This window comes from Tachysurus fulvidraco, chromosome 4, assembly GCF_022655615.1.
Source record: "Tachysurus fulvidraco isolate hzauxx_2018 chromosome 4, HZAU_PFXX_2.0, whole genome shotgun sequence".
Taxonomy (NCBI): Eukaryota; Metazoa; Chordata; class Actinopteri; order Siluriformes; family Bagridae; genus Tachysurus; species Tachysurus fulvidraco.
The window spans coordinates 3,131,008-3,147,919 of record NC_062521.1 but is presented as its reverse complement, the minus strand read 5'-3'; positions in this window follow the sequence as shown (position 1 = coordinate 3,147,919).

The window sequence follows — 16,912 nt, the reverse complement described above, 5'->3', positions numbered from 1 at the left end:
CTTTCAGGTTGATGTATTCTTGGATGTTAAGCCGTGTTTTGCAGCAGGAGCTGGTGTTTTAGCCTACTGATATCTACATGAAGAGCCAAAATAAATGTTTAAAGCCAAGAAAAATTCAAATACAAGGCAGATGCTTGCGTTGACGACGCGTTATCCTTCTTTTGATATGCTCGCACCTGCTCATGATAAGAACGACGTCATGAATAGAAGACTTAGGGTTGTTCTCTTATAGGAAAAAACATGTCAGCGATTAATTCCTCGTACAACAAAGCAATTCTGAAAATCTTGTATCAGAAAATGTACTTCCTGTTTATTCATTTTCAGGAAGCTAGAAACAGTTGTTCTCTAACCAGGTCCACTTTTTTAACCGGAAGCTAATAAGAGCAACAGATAAACAAAACGACCTCATTCCTGAGGAACCCCACACTCCAACACTCGTTTATCCTGAAGACCTCTATAAGAAGACGCGGCTTTAAGTGCCGACACTTGAGCCTCCCCTTCCCTGAATGCAACACTCTGCACTTTGTAATTATTTGCTCATATGGTAAAGAATAAAACAACACAGAGTTGCCAGGTCTGTGATTTTCCCACTGAAATTAGGTTGGCAGTGCGAACAAGCTGAGATTTTGTTCCTGTGATGAAACAGTTGAGGTTTTTGTTTTTATTTCATGACTAAATAAAGCTTTGACAAAGAAATGTCAGTATTATTGATAGCCCAAGACCAAATGCCCGCCGTAACCCATATCGAAATAAACTCCTCTATCAGACGCTTGACGAACGACGTGCTTCTTACAAAAGCATCGGGATACCTTATTATGACCTAATTAACAATTCCACACAATGATTAATGGATAAATCTTCTTAATGTCTTCCTTATTGTTGCAGATCTCTGAGCGTAAAGCGAGACCAGGTGTGTTTGCCAGTACAAGCCACAGAGAACAAACATCGATTAAAAAGAAAGGATGGAAAAGAAAAAAAAAAACAAAACAAACAGAGCAGAGTAACAAAATCTGTTCTCCTGCTTTTTTTCCACAACTTCTTAGGTTGGGCCCTTGTTCCTACTGAAGACTTAAGTTTAACCTCGTTAGGAGAACACACACACTAGATAGATAATTATTCCTGAGAGGATCAGCCTCACTAATACAAATTAGAGTGATAATGAAGCCACTGAGACTGGCCATTGCTGCTCCCTGAACATCACCAATGGTGAACTATTATCTAGAATTAGAGCGTTTGTTTACGTTGTGCGCTAAAAGCCTTTTTGCCGTTTATAAAAGTAGTCTAGGTTGCGAGTGCGCGGTTTCATATAACTCATATAATTTAAGGGAATGGTTCTTATTAAGAGGCTTGTGTCTCAAGCTATTTAACATCGTTCGGGGAAAACGCGTATTTGGAAAATAGCAGAAAACCCTAATCTTGCTTCTCATAAACGATCGGTTTGGCTAATAGGCACGAGTTGTATGAATTATTCTCAGTGCTTGAGTGCTGTGTATTTAGGCTGAAAAGCTGTTTAAACAAAAAAAAAAAAAAAAAAAAGGAAAAGAAAAAATGAAAAAAAAAAAAAAAAGGAGCGATGCTGCCGGGCGCTTGTAAAATTTCAGTGTGAAAAGACAATTCACGTCCACTGTCTGAAACGCATCTGGCCTTTTTATGCAACGCGACGATTTAAGTGTGCTGAAAGTCTACTTCAAAAGATGTTCAAAACTCTCCCAGGGCAGAAGGAAATAATTCCTTTTCTTAACATTTCAAACTTCACTCAAACATGAACTATAAATCCGGGATATTTCCACTTTTTTTTTTGTACACTGACAGATGGAGATTCTCCCCGAGGTCAAGTGTAAAAACTGACTGATGAAGATCTAGGTGTAATTCTCTGCGAGTGTAATACTGCTACGTCTTACTGAAAAATAACAAGATTATATAACACCTGATTACATGAAGAACAAACACCAGTGCACTGTTTCAAGACGCCGCCCTGAACTCGAGAAAAACACGTATGGGATGAGTCGTGTGAGAAATGAACATATAAAACACGTGAAAATAATTCGCATGAGACTTTTGGATAAGATTCCTGGATTTTCATGTGATTTACAAGCCGTTTCTCACTTGTACAGTAAGTCGATTGAAAATACAAGAAGTTTAGCTAAAAAAAACATACAAAACAAAACAAAACAGAAAAAAAACGTGAAAACGAGCTGTGAAAATGTAAACACTTTCAAAATAAATCGATAATCTGGAAATATCATAATCTGTAAATATACATAGACGGTTGTGCAAAAAACGAGTTGAAAAATGAATCATTACGTAGAAAAGAAAAAAAATCTATATAAATAATTTGAAATATGTGTAAAAAAACAAAAATTAAATTAAAAAAAAAACAAAAAACAGATACAGAACAAAAAAAAAAAACATACAAAAATAAAAATATACGAATGAAGTGTTTAAGAACCACACATGCATATTTGAAACAAACAATAATTTTCTGTAGTGGGTATATTTTAGACAGCAATTATAAATACACTTTGTACTAAAAAAACAAAACAAAACAAAACAAAACAAACAAACAAACAAACAAACAAAAAAAAATTCTATAGAAACTCTACAAATGTGTCTTACTTAATTTTAGACCAACACTTAAAAAAAACAAACAAAAAAAAAAACTAGTCTGGGCGAGTATAGGTTTTGCTTGCATGTTGTTTATAAGCTTGATGACCTGCCAACCGTAGTTCTGTGGTTTCACACTTTTTTTTTTAAAATCAACCTCTCAATAAAAAAGACTTGTATCAGACAGCTCTTTTCTTGGCTATAGAACAGGTTAAACAAACCTTGCAGTTTTATTACACACGCTCCACTGAGCATGCTCAGAAATCCACAGTGCTCGAAGGTTACAAAAAAAAAAAAAAAAAAAAGGAAGTTGAGGAGAGAGACAAATGATGGATCTCACCCCACCGAAGGGGCTTGACATTTTAGCCGGAAAGGTTGATCGGTGCCATCGGCTGCCAATTAAAGAGCGTAATAAAGTCTTTAGAGAGGACGAAATGAAAATCCACACCCTCCTGCAGCGGTGCTGTCAAAGAACGTTCAGCGGGGCTGAAAGGATGGGTCTATTAAAGCTTGTGTCGCACGCAGGGTTGACACGTTTTTAAAGTCCTTCCGATTCCCGGTTTAAGACGCCTCTTTGGTTAAAAGTATGTATGGGAGATGAAGAACCACCTCAAACAAACCTAAGCCTCATATAACATGCAGAGAAAAGAGCCAACGGGGCAATTAAAGGCATCCTCTGACCTAGCGAGCACGTCGCTTGAAAGCCACAAGCCGTAGTTCCTGACAGGGGAAACTCCCTGAGCTGATAGCATCTCTGGGACAGCGCTAAATAACCCAGTTATATATTTTCTCCAGGCTCCACAGAGTGATTGAAAGGGAGTGAAGGAGCAGATTTTGGCCTGAGGGAAAGATAAGCAGTACTAGGTGTGTGAGACGAGTCGGGTCCAGCAATCGCTCTGTGATCTGGGGGCGGTGTTTAGTGCCGTTGTAAGATCCGCTAAACTGGCCCTAATTTGCCCCGTTGTAGGAGGTGTGTGATGAAGTGGAAAAGATCCAGCGGGGGGAAGAAGAGGCCTTTCGTCTGTCAGAGACAGAGTTAAGCCTCGGCCCGAGGGCGGCACACTCGACCGAGATGAAGCCAGAGATAGAAAAAGGGGAAGAAGGGAAAGCAGAGGATGAAAGATGGTCCACACCTGAGAGTTAAAGCTCACTCAGCGAGCCATCGCGGTTTTAGCCGTGAGATTTTTCTTCTTTATTAAGCGCGTCACTCAGCAGGTGAATTATCTATTAATGAACAATGACTCATTTCACAGGTGTGCAAACTTCCGAACTTTCATCTAACTACAAGAAAGTCTTAAACATCCAGATGTGACTAAACTCTAGCTAGCTTTTACACAAGTGCGACAAACCCGAAAAAATTAGACCCGGGTCCGAGCCGACGGCAAATTTTTTTAACCCGACTGAACCCGAATGTTGCGTAACTCTACACTAAAGTAACTGCTACAGCGTGGATTCAAAATTGATTGACAGGTCTGTTTCAACAAAAATGAGCTTACCGCCAGCCACACGTCACCAGCCACATGTCGCAAGGGGTCTTGGCAAACAGAGGAGAGGTTAGAAAAGGGCTCGACTCGATGCACACACACGAGAGACAGTATTTCGGGTCTTCTCGGGTCCGTTCTGTAAAAACACATTCATTTTAAATCACCCGAGACCCGATGCCGCTATTATTATACCCGACCCGTGTCCGAGGTACACGTGAAACTTTTAGACCCGAACCTGCTCGGGTCCCGGGTCGGACCTCGGGTTTTCAGATCTAAGTAGACCCGTGAAGACCTCTAGTCTGCTCCCCATGTAGACATCTACAGCTTTTAGGAAACTCTGCTATCCATTCTGTGTTTTGTTTGCGTATGGTGCAATTTGTCTTCTCAAATATGACACGCCGTCATTTCTCAGCCTCCTCAAATTCAAATCTGCGTCTCAGATCCGAACCCTGCCACTGTGAGGATCCGGAGCAAGGCCTTTATCCGTCTCCAGTCTACTTTCGCATCACTTTCCTTACAGCAATGATGAATTCCAAACCGTTTGCTCGGATATTGTTGAAAAATCGACTAACAGCAGTTTAATATCTGCTGAATTATTATTATTATTATTATTATTATTATTATTATTTTTGTAGGAGTCGTGTAAATGAGGGAGCATCGTGTGACTGTCAGAGCTAGAACTAAACTCTAACTAGCTCTAAAGTGTAAAAGCCAAAGGATGTTGCATTGTCTGAGGTAAACATCAGGGATAAACTATCGATGGATAAAATGTACACATTCTGATAAAAATACTTTGAACAAAGTGTCTTCTTTTTTTTTTCCACACACACACACACACACACACACACACACACACACACACACACACACACACACACACACACACACACACACGGATCCATTTTCAACCATCCTTGATGTTCAACAACCTCAAATCTGAGTTGGAAGAACAGATGACCACATAAGAACCTGGAAGTGTGTCAGAAAGAGAGAGAGAGAGAGAGAGAGAGAGAGAGAGAGAGAGAGAGAGAAAGAGAGAGAGACAAAGAGTAACAGGAAGATCGAGCAGAGAGAGAAACTGTTTATACTACATGAGTGTTTTGATTGTACACGGAAGTAAATTTCTGCACTGATTTTCTTTTCACCCCGTGTACACACACACACACACACACACACACACACACACACACACACACACACACACACACACACACACACACACACACACACGAAGGAGTGTGAGTGTGCTTGCCCAGAGTGAATAATCTTGTTTTAGTTGGTCTGGCTGCACGTCAGGATCTCTGAATAGGACTACAGGCTCTCGGTGATGTTACGTTGTTGACTAAGCCCGAATCTGCATTGACGTCCAAAGCAATTATCCTGACTTTTGAGCTGTGAGCTGCATTTATTACTGCATAAAAGCCCTCATTCATTTATTACACATCTGATTATTTATTTAAGACTCCGGTGACAGGCGCTCACGTCTCGTGGCATTATGAGGTCGTCATTTCAGCGCACGATTTGGTGTCTGATGAACAGGAATGAGCTCATTGAAGTCACTGCGTATACAGTAACAGGTGCTGTAACATGATGTTTAGACAGATTCATAATGAAAGGTTCTTTAATATGAAGGGACAAAGTGCACATGTGCATGATATTAGCGTATACGTTCGCTAGAGTCGTACGGACATCATGGAAGCTCGACTAACGAGGTCTTAAATCCCTCCAGGATAAAATCTCCCAGAATAGATCGGGTCAGCGTGGCCGTGCCTCCAATGCCTCCAAGCGGAGACCGCCGAAGTCCACTCTAGACCGAGATGCGAAACACACCAGATTCCACATGCTATTGAATTTTCTTTTTGGCCTGGGTTAGTGCTCTTTGGGGAAGAATACCACGAACATAAATAACAAATAACAATATGAGCGAAAGTAGGGACGATTCTCATAAGAACAAAGACGAATAAAACAATAATATGCTTTGGCCAAAGTCTGGGCATGCAGTGCACCTAATGAACGTTATTACATTACGTTAAAGAGCTGCTGAACGCTCGATTCTGATTGGTTAGAAAGTGTTGACTCATGTTGTATAACAGCAGCACTGACGTCTGTTCCAGGTGAACAGAAACACTCGCTCGAATATGTAAACATTATGACTTAATGTGTGGAACTGCTGATTTGCCATTTTGGAAGGAGTCTCCAGCGTCAGAGCCTGACCTAACCCTGACCTAATCAGCATCTTCTCCCAGGTTCTGTCAGTATGGAACAGCAGAATGCATCATGAGCCTTGGACACAAATCGGAGCAAAACCAGTTCCAAGAGCAGAAATAAACACACCCCCGAGACGAAAATCCCGTATTCATAAATGCAGTCGCAGTCGCCGAGATTTAGTGATGTTAAGTGAAGTGTTCTCTTAGCACATGCTGGATTACAACACAAAATCCTTTCATTAGGCTCTCTCTTACTTTTTCTAAAGCACGAAGGTGTTTTTTTTCTCCCTTTCCCTCTAAGCTGATCACGAATGCTGGTCCAGAGGCGACCCCGGGGTGACAAAAAGGTGTTGCTTGGATATTTCACCACACGGGGCGAAAGACGATTGCCTCAGCGGCGCCATCTCTGCAGGGACTGCTGGTGTCATTAGGCATCCACAAAGCGCCGTGGCGGTCTGAGGTCCACAGCCTCGCACTTGGCTCATTAAAGCCGAGCAGGAGTCGAGCTTCTGCTCCAATCCTCCTCTCATTAAACCGCATTCAGCTAATAGGCCAAATCCACACCAGCACCACCGCTGAGGCGAGAGGCCGGACCAGTAAACGAGTGTGCTCACACCCATCTACCTCCTTCATCTCAGGCCCCTAAAGGCTCACCTGAAGTCCTTGGAGAAAAAAAAAAAAGATTCATCCATGTAGTTGTAACTGTGACTTGTTACAGTTCTGGGATTCTCAGGTGAATTTCGAGCTATTAGTGTTGTTTGTGTTTTTTTCCTCCCGGTACTAAAGACAGGCTCTTAAGAAGCCGGCACACCAAAGATCATGTTCAGGTCGGCTCGGTGGAGTCGCTTTAAATAACGAAAACGTTCACATTCACGTGAGTTGAGACGTGTCGAGACTAAATAAGGACTGAGGTAAATTTTTAAACGGTTCATTAACGTGTGATTCGATCATCTTCGTGTGTCCCATCGATATTTCAAAAAAAGGGGAATAACGTGAATAAACGTGAATAAAACAGTACAACATGTGGAAAACATCTGAAAGCTTTTCTTTCATTTCTGTCCCAACCCGCTAGAACTAGACTTACACTCAAAACATGTTCCAAAGGTCGTATGATTTCTGCTTTAATGTCTGAATCCATTTAACGGTTTTCAACATTCACTCAGTGACATGAACACGAACACATTCACCCCTGTGAGATATCCGGAATATTCCATGAAAGTCATGTGGAAGTTGCAACATCCTGAAGATTTTCTAACAAACGTGCACTTAGGCTTTTTTTTTTTTTTTTTTTGTTCTTTATTTGAACGGCACTGTGATATCGACTGATGAGGTCACTTTGAAAGTGGATGCGGATGGTAGCACGTCGGCAACCATTTGCAGAACCACATAAAACCGTTGGTATTCCTGAGCAAGAACCACATAAAGCCCCAGTTCCTCAGTTGTATAAATGACCAAAAAAAAAAAAAAAAAAAAAAGACAAGCAAAATAAATAAATAAACAAATACACAAACACCCAACCAGCTTGATGCCGATAAAAGAAGAAGAAGAAGAAAAAAAAAGAAGCCCTGTATAGTTAATGCTGTTACCCGTGATTAGTCAGCACATTTTCTGAACAGTTAAATGCACATTTTGAGAATTTTAGAAATGTTCATTTTACTGCTAAACGTCTCCAGCGGCGGACACCCGAGCCACGATGCAGACGCCGAGAACGGACGGGCGCGTTCGTATCCTACGTAAGTAAGTATGCGAAAGCGGAGGAGGAAAATCATCTTTCTCCCCTTCACTGCCAGCACCTCATGGCCGAGGGTGTCTAATAAGGAAGCGGATGGTAATTACTGCCGAGAGTCTTTGTGATAACGGGGATCAGAGCTATTGCGCTGCAGTTCATTAAAGCACTGAGGACTAACATGGGAAAGGTGCTGAAATTAGAAAATGATATCGCTTTGTGGCCTTCCTCCACCAAATACCATGTTTTCATCATTACGGATCATAACCTTTTCTCGAGGTAGAACTACTTCTTACCTGATGTGCAATAATAGCTGCTCTGTTACTTATTTATTTTATTTTTTTCATTTTTACTTTAAATAAAGCCGTGAGGCCAGACGGGCGCGAGTGCACTGTAGATAAGTAACGTTAGTGCGTTAGAGTAATAAATTAAACGAGGGTGTATTAAACTCTACATAAAATGCGGACGCGGTTTAATTTTAAAGTTCACATGCCTAATGATTTAATGAGCAGTTTTAAGAACTACTACAGTAAGAAAGCACCATTAAAAATGAGCAAGGTGACGATTATAGTATTTTATAGTCATTTTGGCTCGTCGACCACACCTCATGCCCCTAAGTGCTCGATCTCACGGGGTGAAACGTAACAGCTGTAATCTCAGACGTACTCGGAGAACTCGGACCTTTCGACCTCCGATAGAAAAATGGGTAAATTCGCCATCCTTTTGATAAACGCTTTCCTTCGGTGGAGAACGAATACGAAGCGCCTGGAGATGCTGGAAACTCCTTCCATAAGTGTTAAACCTTCCCCATATGAGTGTATCATGTGTTTACGATCAGGCGTAGATTATGTAACTTGTCTACAATATTGTCTGGTACTAGAAAAACACTAATAGTTTAAAAGAACACATGAACATACAGCTGGAAGTAGTCGGATTTGCTGATGGTGGGGAACACAAAGCAAAACGATGTCTTCTGAACAACCAGAGCGAAGAATTCAAGACGTACACCCAAGATCCATGAAGCTAAGGAACTGAGTGCTTTGTCTTCTAGTCGTGTTTTTCTTCTTCTTCTTCTTCTTCCTACTGCAAATAAAATGCGTGTGAACTGAAGGAGTGGGAGTTGGCGTCAACACCAAATGTTCCAGATGACTTGGATTTTAATTTATTCATAATCACAACTTTGTGGGAAAAGACAAGCCCGGCTCGGGTCCTAATAACACAAGCAAATTATGGATGCGAACCCAGGTTCATTAAAGCATGCGTGGCTTTGCACTGATAATCATCATTATGTGCAAATTACAACTCGACTGTGGTTAACATCAGGGGGAGATCGTAATGCCGCATTCAGACTAAAAGAGAACCAACAATGGTGATATGTAAATGTTTACAAAGAAACTCACACGCCACGCCGACCTTGGGAAACTCAGAGTTGTGCAATCTAAGTACCTACATGTGTGTCAGCCTTTTCCTGCCAATCCAGAGAGGTTATGAGCGAGAGGCGAAAAGGGGAATGTGTCGAAATGCCTTCGGCGAGCGCTTTCCTGTCTCGTTATGAACGCACAAGCACAAAGATTTCAACTAGAGGAACTGGTAAAAAAACTACGTACGGCTCGCATGGGACTGGACGCCTTTAGAGCCACTGATCTCTGGAAATTTTACTCACTTAATTCAGAGTTCCATAGATACAAAATCAACACAGAAACATCTGTCTGTCTGTCTGTCTGTCTGTGTCTGTCTGTCTGTCTGTCTGTCTGTCTGTCTGTGAGACGTGACTGAACATATATGTTTGAAAAGTATTGTGCATAAAGATAGCCCAAATATCCACATTTATTTCTAAATCAAAAGACATATTTGTACAAACAATTGTTTTGAATTTTAGAAGCGTTTTATTATTATTATTAATAATAATAATAATAATAATAATAATAATAATAATAATAATAATAATAATAAGCCTCTGAGCTGATGGATTTAGATTTGATTTACTCTTCTGGCCACTGCATTGTTTTTTATTTTTTTATATTTTTTAGTTATAATTTGAAAAATCCCACTCTGTTGTGCTGGTGTGTTCATATTAAGGAATTCTAGACAATACACACACACACACACACACACACACACACACACACACACACACACACACACACACACACACACACACAAAACAAACAAACAATAAATAAATAAATAAATAAATAAAAAATAAAGAAAGAAAGAAAGAAAGAAAGAAATGAAATGACTTGATGGTCACTTGACAAGTTACAGGCGAGGGAAGGGAGCTGGAGCTGGAGGAAGTGGAGTGGTGTTAAAGCTCCTGAAATCAGCCGTTACGCCACTCTGGCCTGAAGCTAAGTGAAGCAGGAACAATACAGATGGCTATCCGTGGTGATCATATCTGATGGAGAATTTTAGATTAGAGCTTTTAAAACATCAAATGAGTGCTTGGCATTCCTCTACCTGCTGCTTTTGAAGCTTTTCACTGTCCTCCTTCCTTAAAGTGCCGTTTTGCATATCGTCCTTAAAACGACCACATTACGAGCAGTAAACAAGTCACTGGTGTGTGGAGAGAGAGGGGGGGAGGGGGGGAGTGAGAGGAGAGAGAGAAATAGTAAAAAAAGACAGAGAGAGAGAGAAAGAGAGGGAGAGAGAGAAATAGAAAGAAAGACAGACAGAGAGAGAAGAGGAGAGAGAGAGATAGAAAGAAAAAAAGAAAGACAGACACAGAGAGAGAGACACACACAGAGAGAGAGAGAGAGAGAGAGAGAGAGAGAGAGAGAGATACTGGGATGAGTATAGGGTCACACGTTGTTTCTCTTCTCGAGTTTGGGGTGAAAAATCAGATCTCAGTGTTTCAGTTTATCTTTCACTTCTTTTCTTTTCTTCTTTTCATCTCCCTTTTCTTTTCTTTTTCTCCATTTCCCTTCCTGCCTTCCTTTAACATGCTCTCTTTCTCTTTTTTCCCCTCTAGTCATTTTCTTTTCCCTTCTCTCTCTCTCTCTCTCTCTCCCCCCGTCCATCTCTTTACACCTTCCTTCATTTCTTTTTTTGATCTCTCTTCCCTCATATTATATTATTCATATTATTATTCTCATATATACCTTTCATTCTTCCCCATCGCTCTCATCCATATTTGTCATTCTGCATTTATCTTTTTTATCATAAAAAACATAGATCATAATTTTGGCTCTTTGCTTATTGAAAATGCTCAACAAAAAGTGAGCATTATTTTTATCACTATAATAATAATAATTATTATTTAAGCACAGAATATTATACCTAACAACCGACGATTAAAGGCAGACCTTAAAAAACGGACAACGGAAACATAGCAAAAATCATGAAAATGTCAAATAAATCTTAATTCTGCTGCATCGCTTAATTGCTGACCGAACGTTTGTATCGTGATCTTACGTCAAATCGTCTCTCATAAAGTTCAGAGTCTAAATAAAGTCAAATCAAATGCACTTTGAACGTTATCTGTTTTAACATGTAATCTATTTTTGAAGTAAATGGCTGAGCCAGTAATCACAGGGTCGTGTGGTGTACACAAAGGGCTTCATGGTGGTCAGAGTCATGGAGGATCCAGAGTTTATCCCAGGAACACTGAGCAAGATGCTGGAATACACTGTGGATGGGATGCAGTGCATCACAGGGGTCAGAGCAGACCGTCCGGTGTTATTGGGACGGAGGAGTCAAAGCAAACCCGGGGATGAAGGTAGAAAAACGAATCTGAATACAAATGAATATATTCGAGAAAAAAGATAAAAGATGCTGGATAAATTTTCTAGGTGTGAACGCGCACACGATAAGCTCGCTCACTTCAAAGACACGGCGATGAGCGCGATTCGGAAAGCGAGGGAGAAAACACGGCGCTTATTAAATCACGTCTTTTCTTCCTTCCTTCCTTCGTGCTTTCCATGGGTGGTCAGCTCTAATCAGTTTACGGCGTGGCTTTTCTCGGCGTGTTGAGTCGGCCTGCGCTCATTTGCAGGAGAGACGTATGAGAGTTTTTACACAGCCGTTCTGCTTAATCTGCCTGTAAAGTTGTGCTGGCTTGCTTCCGTGCAGACTGAGGGATGGTGAGAGAAACAAAACGCTCAGCTCCTTAATCCACCAAGGCCTCGATTCCCTCGTCAAACCCCCCTCCCTGAAAGGGATTTACCCACAGTGCTCCTCTCTCCCCATCCCCTTTTTACACACAGGCACACACACACTGTATAATTTATAAAGCCTAAGCTCTTTCAATACTCCAAAATGCCAGATAAACTTTTCTCATTTGCCCCTAATTTGGTCACGCGAGATAATGCCGACATCTGAGGGCTTTTTAAACTGCTTTTTAAAATGCATTCCTGAAAGGAGCCGGCTTTGGCATCTCGGCACCTTGTTAGCCTCCAAATAATTATTTCCAATGCAGAGCTGTCCTTAATGTGCCGATTAATCCTGCATTCTCCGGGTCGCACGTATTTGGCTTCGTTTTAAAAAAAAAAACCCACACAACTCTTTTTCTTGTTGCTAACTCTGACACACAGACAGAGGAAGAGAAAAAGGAAGCATCTATTACAAGTTTCTAAAGACTGGCCCTGTTCGTGTCTACGCCAACCTCCATTGTGCCAGCTGTCAGATCTGGCATCTCCTTAAAAACCACACACCAAAAAAAGTTCAAAAGATAAAAAAAAAAAACCTATGTGGTTTTGTTCTAATGCAGACCAAATCTCAGCAACTCTGCCACACAATAGTGTATATAAAAAGACCTGACGTGACCAACACGGGAAACGTAGACTGACATGTGGCAGAGGGAATTGGTGCTGTAGGTGCTGCCAAAACCTGCTGCTTTGAGAAAATCCACTTAAAAAAAACACTAACGCTTCAATACAAAGGTCTTATTCAGGGAAAGGGGAAAAAAATCCAAGTTTTATTACTTACTAACATTTACTAAAGTCCAATATATACGATTTTATACGACAACGCCACTGAACAGAGGAGACGATCACTATTCGTTCTCAATAAGAGCAGCTCAGAGTAATTCAAACTGGCCGGAAAATCTCAAGACTTTGTATAAAAAAAAAAAGCTCATGTTCTAATGTGTTATCGTTCTTTATTAACGAGAGACTCCTATAGCAGAGGATCTACGCAATCTATTCCAAGGCTAATAATAACTACAATGTGCAACAAAATGAATGTACGTTCTGTTGATACACGAACTAAATCTCAAATGTTCGCTAACAGTAAGGGATGTGGTTGCTCAGTGGTTAAGGTGTTGGGCTACTGATCAGAAGGTCATGGGTTCGATCCCCGGTTCCACCAAGCTGCTACTGCTGGGCCCCTGAGCAAGGCCCTTAACCCTTAGTTGCTCAGTTGTAAGTCACTCTGAATAAGGTTGTATGCTAAATGCCATAAATGTAACTAGAAACAGACAAAAAAAACACCTCAGTGTGCCGTTTTTTTAATTAATACTTCGCAATCGCTGCTGTGGAATAGACACACACCCTCGGGCACAAGCGGTTATAGGAAAATAATCAAGGTCTGGTTTCTAACGGTAAATATGCTTGGCGGCTTCGTTCCGGGCCGCACTGGTGATTAGTTTCCTACAGCAACTCAACCCCAAGCATATACATATACATACAGCATTCACTTTGTAATCACCAAATTCTCACCTGCCTAAAAGCGTGTAACGAACGAACAAATAAATGACAGTGAAAAGATTTTTAGGAGGTTTAAAGGGTTCGAATCAGTTATGAATCACATCAAAATGAATCAATGAATCACATTCATTGCGCTCTGAAATCTTCTGTATTAAATCCCATGTTGCTCTTACTGTAGATGGTTTTAAAGCCATGTTAACGAAGAAGGCTTCAGGTCTTTTTTGGCCAAATTGTATCCCATTAATTGTTACTGTTCATAAACTCAATGCAGTCAAGCCTGTTAAACTTCAGCCCAAATGTATAAGTATTCCTTATACAAGACGCTATAAAAAGACATCGAGTGTTACGTTATAATAAGATGTCAATTAAATGCATATTAGGGATTATATATCAAACAGACTCACTCATTGCAGACACCTAAAGCTCAGATAAAAGCGCCGTCTCAAACACGTTGTTTGCATAATATAAACGTGTCGGATGCGACGACCGGTCTGAAGGTTTTTTTAAAGGTGTCGGAAATCTGCCCATTAACGATAAGGACCCGGCTGGTTTATTCGGCGTGAGTTGCAGCACGCCGGAGACAAAGTGGAGCTTCATTTATGTGCTAATATGGCGCAGGGGAGATAATGAGTGAGGAGAGATCGCTCGGCATGTCAGCCTCGGCCCTTTGAACCGTTCCCTCATTCCTCCTGCACCTGTCACTGCTCTGCAATAAACACAAACAGCAAACCTGCCAGACTGCACTCATGACTGAAAGGCAATAATTACTTCAGGGAAAGGCTTTTTCTTTCTTTTTTTAAGCATGAAACGTTCACATTTTTGTCAGCTAAAATCCTCGCAGTCCTTCTCCCTTAAACTTCCTCCTGAACCCCGTGTACATGCAAACTGATATACGACGTGGTCCTAAATATTCCTCCGTTTAGAAATAAACAAACAAAAACTTATTTATACTTTAGGTCATCGGTGTGCAAGTAGAGGCTGGAAATCCAAGCCGAGACCACTAGTGAACCGCAAAAATATTCATCTGAAATTCGGTTTAATTTAAAAAACGGACGCGTCTGATTTTTGTCGATTCTCGACGAGACGAATCCGGTCCAAACGAACGAGCTGCTGGGATTTTGAAGCAATTCTAAACTGTCTAAAAGTCTGTGTCATAGTCACAACCGACTTCCAATCCCATTTCTCCTGTTTGAGTGATGTCATATTTACAGCTAATCGCAAGCAGAAGCAGAGTTCGGGGTCGAGGAGCCCGTCGTTGCAGCGGCCCGGCGGTCGTGATGATGTGTGTAATGCAGTCATGGCTAATTTCCTGGGTGGGTGTTCACGGCCGTGCTGTAAACGTCTTCTGAGACGTAGCGCTCACCTGGAATTTCCAAGCACACCCAGGTTTGCTAATACGCACCACCGTTTTGACCACCGAATGACCTTTACCCAAACGCTAGCCCATAAAATCTCGCATTAGCGGCCTGCCTCGACCCGTTTCGGTTAACTATTTGCACATGTTGTCAAAGCGATATAATCATGCATCTGTAGTTTTTCCCCTTGCTAATGTTTTACGTGGCCTGTCGAGCCCCGGTGGCTTCGGGTCTGAAAGGTTTCTGTGGTTACCGCTCTGCGCCGCTGTTCCTAGCGATGGCTTTGACGAATGAATGTTATTTCAACTTTTGCGTCCTGCCATTAATGCTACATTAGATCACTTTAATCCTACATTACAGCACGCAATTATGCTGGCCGCTGTGTTGTGTGCGCAAAGTTCTCACGCGTGGCCAGTTTTCTTGTTTTATTGTTCACGGAGCCTGCTGCCTGTGTGTTTCTCTCACCGTCGTCGTAGCAACCACCCAAAACAATGCTCAATCAATATAAACTTGCCCTGATTAGGAATGTAGCTGTCTGTAAATGGCAGTGGAGGAAATCAAAAGCGAGGAAGTCAAAGGTTTTAATGCGATGTTTTATATGTCAGGCTTGGCACAAAATTGCATGAAAATATGCACTTTACAGGATAAGCGGCACGCTGCTTTTGAGCAACAAAACGATTGGATGCGCTAGCGATGAAGCTTGTCGTCTTCATGCGAGTTAACGGTGTGTGACTTAGAATACAAGTAAAGGAAGAAAAAAAAAACCTGCCGTTTGTACTTGCTGTAATAGACCTCTTATTAGTGGTCAGGGGAAGACAAAATAGGCAAGTGCAAAAGCCAAAAAGAGAGTAAAAAAAAAAAAAAGAGCTGTTTCTCAGTGGCTGGAGTTCAAACAGGGGACAGGCTCGGAGAGTCCCAGCACAATGGCTTGGAGTGGTGGAGCGGCATTGCAGGAATTTTTTAATTTCCTGTTACTCAATAATTCAGTTTTCGTTAGGGCTGGTGGACAACATCCTCCGCCGTGTGCTTTTCTGATCAGCTCAATCCATTCGACAGACACTGTTTCCCTTCAACGCAAGCTCTCGGACAAAGTCCAGGTGTGTGTGTGTGTGTGTGTGTGTGTCAGTCAGCAGACAACTCTATTGAAGCCATAACACACCTGTTTTCAGTACTGCTTTACAAAATCGTCACAAACCCTCCGTCTCGGTTGTAAATAAATGACGTGTACTGGTTTACACTCAAGCGCCACAGTTAAGCACTTCCACTCCCTCGCACCCTCTTTCTTTTTTCTACCTTCATTCATCCATGCTTTTTATTTTAGGTCTGAATGAATCACCTGCTGCTGAGGTGTTGACTTGTTGGTGACTGCTCTTAGCATCTGGTGGTGTGATTATCTGTGGTGATGTACTGTAAAAGGTACAGAACCGCTATATACTGTACATCCTGGAGAAAGCAGCATTATCAATTATGTACATTCCTCATGCATCTATGACAGACTACTCTCAGGTTTTTCACCTTATCCCGGGACAGCTGTGAAGGATTTACTACCCCTCTCGCAACATGGCTCAATTCTGGTAATGCAGATCTCTGTGCAGTAATAACGATTAATAACCAGGCAACAAAATGCTCGGTTTGCAGAAGATCTTTTCCATATTGGTGAATGGTTTCTTTCATGGATTTTCTGTCTATCAAACAGTTATCATTTGGTTAATGCAAGCAATATTTCCATAAGGAGTGAAACTCTTGGATACGGTGTTCCTCAGGGGTCCAGCCTGGGGCCGGTACTCTTCTCATTATACACAGGAAACGAACTCACACAGGAAAACATTTTTCTCTTATCTCACCCACTAGCAGAGTTACTCCCAGTAGTAAAAAGAAAGGAAAATTGCACTGA